Source organism: Phaseolus vulgaris, chromosome 9, assembly GCF_051622355.1.
Source record: "Phaseolus vulgaris cultivar YP4 chromosome 9, ASM5162235v1, whole genome shotgun sequence".
NCBI lineage: Eukaryota > Viridiplantae > Streptophyta > Magnoliopsida > Fabales > Fabaceae > Phaseolus > Phaseolus vulgaris.
In genome coordinates this window covers 4,065,920-4,071,542 of record NC_143506.1, presented here as the reverse complement: position 1 = coordinate 4,071,542, position 5,623 = coordinate 4,065,920, and positions in this window count along the sequence as shown.

Sequence of the window (5,623 nt, the reverse complement as noted above, 5' to 3'; positions counted from 1 at the left end):
AGGAAGAAGTGTGGGCACGCTGATTAGGTATCCCAGCAGCTAAATTATTCCTCCTATGCTCTTTATTACAACCCACTCCATACTCTTCACCATTTCTCATCATCTCCTTCTATAACACCTTCTATTACAATTCCCTTTTCATCAAATCTAACACTGCACACTACTATTCTAATTTATTTATCTTGATTTTGGAGGGGAATTTGAAGTAACGGTTAGTTCAATGTCCCTCTTCAATAAGGGAATTAAAGTCCATTTTACTTATAATATACAACCGATTCACCCTATCAATGCAACAGAAATCGGAAATGATGATGTTAATAGCCTCAACAATACGAATGAATGATGAGGGATACTATGATTTCACTCAACTTGCCTTTCTGTAAACCCTAATTCTTTCTTTTTGGTCACTTACATCATTTATAACTCTTCTCCTTCATTTATATAACCGTTGAAGTAATATTTAATGGTTGCGTTTTTAAATATCAAATCTACCAACAATGGAAAAAGAAAGTTAAAAATTGATCAATGATATATGGGACAATCACATTTTTTTATACAACCACATTACAACTCACAATATTATTATTTTAATATTTTTTTCATATCATTTAATTACAAATTTATCCTTTACTATATATATTTATTTCTAAACCTATCACATCAGGGTTGTATACAACTCTTTGAGTTGTCACACTATCATTTTCCTTAAAAATTACCAGTATTTTATCGTATGAAACCACACGGATTTCCAAAACCAACCAATCCGAACATGCACGATAAAGAGATCATATACAGACAACTCTATTTTTTTTATACAATCACATTACAACTTTCAATATTATTATTTTAATATTTTTTTATATCATTTAATTATAAATTTACCCTTTACTATATATATATATTTTTAAATCTATCACTTCAGATTATATACAACTCTTTTCCCACGATAATTTCGAAGGACAGAAAAAAAAATATTATTCTCTAATAAAATCACAGCCATGCATAATGTTGTCACAACGTCAATTATCAACACATTCTCAACCCATATCATATCAATTCCAGCAAGCAAATTAATAATATATTTCATCATTGATGTATAAGTCTATGTTTCTTGCGTGAAGTTTTGGGCTAATCAGTTTAGAAATAATTTGTGTGAATGGTATATAACTTAAACATACTCAGTGTTTTATGATTTCAGAATCAATCCTCTCAAAGTAAAACTGTAATTGTTATAGAAACAATAACGCGTCTGTCAAAGATATAAAATAATACGTACACGCTTAAAACATTACTCGAGATAGGCATATACGATGATCAATCTATAAAATATATAAACCTATACAATGGTTAGCTAGGTAAATTTTAATACAATTACTATTAAAAAAGTGAATTTTACCTCTAACTAAACCATTCTCTTACACTAAAACTATTTATGATACAATTTTAAATTTAACTAAATTTTATAAAATTACTGTTGGGTTATGGGTCTGGACCAATCCTTTATTAAGTGTGAAGGAGGGCGATCTAAATGTAGCGGGTGTAGTCCAATCTAACGATCGAGTACAGTTTGAAGTCAGCAGTAGCCTTATCTACCTGCGCATAAGGCTGGGGGCATGTTGGGTTATGGGTCTGGGCCGATCCATCATCACTAAGGCAGAAATTCAATCTACATGAATAATACAATGGAAATACAGGGGATTTGGATTAATTAGCATTAATCAGACAGTAAAGAAAGAATCATAACGACAGACACGAGGTTAAGATTGACTCCATGTATATTAGGTAAAACCTCACAGATAAACAAATCTCAATTTAAGTTAAGAGCCCACTTGTTCTTGACTACCTTAAATATTCTGGTTTAGACCGCCATGTCTAGAACACTACTTTATAAGGTCAAATTTATATTCACTGTTATAATCTTTAATCGAGCTATATTTTTAATAATTTCTAAAATATATTATCCATGTTATTTGTTGATTGATATATATAATATATATTAATCTAGCTAAGAAGACCTAGTTAACCATTTTATAGGTTTGCGTATTTTAACTAACAATGGAATTTTAATTTTTTAATCATATTTATTATAGTTAAAATATTAATTAGTAGAAATAAAAATATTTTTAATAAACCCATATTTTTTTATAATTTATTTATACTTTTAATCACGTTATGTTACAATTTTGAACTTTTAAATTTAATTATTAGACAGATTTTAATATGTTTCAAAATAATTACATCTTACTAAGTTTATTTAAAGAGATTACTCTTTCACAGAGTGACAAAATCAATGATACAATCTTACTAAAACAGAAGCTCGTATTTAATGTTCGACTAAAAGAAAACAACCATATAAAAAAATTATTAACCATTTTAAAAACAAAGTGTGTTTTCTTTATTTTTGTATAACTTAGTTAATATATTATTTTAAAATAAAATAAAAGAGGTCGCTCTCATTTCATAAAAAACATATGGGTAAATGAGGGAAGGATGAAGCATTAAAATCCGCGAACAGGGGAAACAAAAAAGAACTTGTGTTGTGCAATTAATACAGGGAAGTTTGTTTGGTCCCATTGTTGGCTCTTTCTTATCTCTGTTTTACTGTTGGCACCAATTTAAGACAAGTCTTTTTCCTTCACCTACCACACTTCCCACATTCCAACAATCAACAACATTGAATATACAAGTGCCAATGTAATGTGTGTTTTGCCATTTCTGTCTTAATTGTTTCTAACACTATATTTCCCCCCACACAATCTTAATGCATTTCCTCAATTTCATTTCATGTCTCTAATTTAAATAAAGAGAGCATGGATATTAATAATATATCTCTTTAATTAGTTTTTAATTTTGTTTTCATCAACTCTGTTTACATACTTTTAACTAAGATCATGTGCATTTATATAACATTGATATATAACTACATACGTTTGAAAACTTCAAACTCCATCAACGTCAGTATAGATTCTTACTTCCTTCCTTGAACTCATTTAGAAAAAATAAATTCATAGGTTATTAATATATATATATATATAAATAAATAAATAAATAAATAAATGAGATTTCTCTCTTTAACCGTTCTTAATTATTTTTCTATTTTATCCTTATATTAATATTTGATTTGAATTTATTATTATAGACACTGCGTCATTTTTTATTTATTCTAAAATTTTGGTATACATAGAATGACAGTTTTGAATTTAAAGAGAGGTGGAGGGGTGATTTTTTTAGATATTTCGGTCATTTTCTGTTTTTAAAATATTTGTTAAATAACTAATTATTTTTATAATAAATTGAAAACTGTTTAAAAAAATTAATATACTGTCATTAAGTAAAAAAAAAGTTATCAAAGTTTAAAGTTTAAATATGGAGTGTTTGTTAAAATTGAAACAAAACAATTTATTAAATTGAAACAGTTTATTAGATGTTAAAACATCCTATGATGTAAAATAATTTTTTTTCATATCTCTTAAAAGTATAGTTTTTATTTAATTTTTAATATTAAACATAACTATATATAAATGATAAAAATAAAAAAACGGATGCAAAAACGCAATAGCGTTTGTGTTTCCAGTAGTATATATAATATATATAAATTCAATAGCATTTCACATTAGTATCTAAAATACAAGAAATGAAATCAATGACCTACAACACATCATAGTTAAGTCTCAAAAATAACAAACAACTATTTAAACTGAAATTGATTAAATTTAAGATTAAACTTAATTTATATATGTTTCAAGTCCATGACATTATTAAGGTCAAACACTATATTTCAAAAATATTGTCGGTTTTGGTATTACTCGTTTGAAAGTTCAAAACTCATCATTTTTCTAAGTTATGTGAGACTATTATATGTATCTAGACAAGTCCCGATAGTTGAAGTAATTATTAGAGTCAAACACTACATTTGAAATATAACATTTTGCTTTGAAAATTTTAAAATGTTAAGAAAATAATGTGTATTTAAATTACACTTAACCTTGGTTTCTAAGTAATATATGAGACTATTAGGTATATCGAAACACAATATAATAACTAACTACAATTTATTTTTCCAAACTATCTACATATATTAATATTTAATTTTTTATAATAAATCTCAAACAAAATTTAATGTTATAAACAAAATTGTTGAAACAAAATACAAAGCATCAATTAAACAAACATATACTTTGAACATGAATTAAGTGGAATAAGTTCACTTAAAAAATAAAATAGTTATCTTTCATCTAACTCTTCCTTAATTAGTGTAATTTAATCGACATAATCCAGGACTAGAAATTAAAATATTTGTAATAAATTCAACCTAATGTGTATCATTTCTTAATTTTTATTAGTGCCAAAGATATAATTTAGTCCCTATAATTTAAAACAATTTAAAAGTTTTATTCGTACATACTAAAATAATTTAGTTTCTAAAAAATTAAACAATTCAATATATTCGATCGATCTTAGAGGCTAAATCACAACTTTAAACAATTTAAAATTTTACTCTCTCACGACTAACACAATTTAGTTCATAATTTTAAGTGTTTTAAAAAAATGTAAAATTCTACTTTATTTATGAAATCTCTCCAAATTTTAAATATCCACAATGCCTGTTGTTGAAATTCCCAAAATAAATTATGCATTAAAGCTATAACAACAAAATAAAGATAAAGAGCAAGTGGCCCTTTGTCATTTTTTTTTCTGTCTGATGTCAAATCATGTATGTTTATTACAACCATATCTAAAACATTAATTAGATGTTGTTACGCATAAACCATGCTATTTGTTTTAAAAAAGTCGTACAAACAAAGTTACATGAGCGATGTTTGTATATTTAAAGTCAAACAAACACAACGATACATTAATAAATGAATTAAATAACAGTTGTTTATAATTAAAATTTAATAATGAAATTATGTAACACATCTCATATATTTATTGATTTTTTATTTAAATTAAAACAATATTTTAAATATGGATATGTTGGGCTAGTTTGTTACAAATTAAAGAAAGTGATTCTTGTGTAAAATAGTATTGTAATTATTTAAAAAAAAAAAAGCTTCATGTTTGTTTACAATTATAAAAAAATCACTTTTTTTTATACAAATAGTTGATAATTATACGAAGGTAACAAAATAAATTCCATCAATTTTTTATTTTATTTTCCAACTTATCATTATTTTGAAAAATAAAAAAGTGTGAAACTGTAAAAATATCTATTTTGAAATTATACAAAACTGTAGCAAACCACTTCACTTCCAACTTTTTCCATAAATTATTTTGAACATGAACCCACACCTGCTTCAGTTATATGCATGTAGATATTGTTGGACACAATAATTGATTTTAAATGTTGTAACTTTAATATATATATTTATTTCAATGCTAACAAATACTAAAACTGTTAAATTTAGTTAAAAATGCTAGCTGTTTCATATATATAAATTTATCAAGGTACTGTCACTTTTATTATTATCTATTCTATTTACTGAATAGCAATAATATATAAAATAAATATTATATTTTACATTATTATTTTTTTTTATAAAAGTTTTTATGCCGTATGCAACTTTTTTTTACATTATTATTTAATTACAATATATATATATATATATATATATAATAAAAT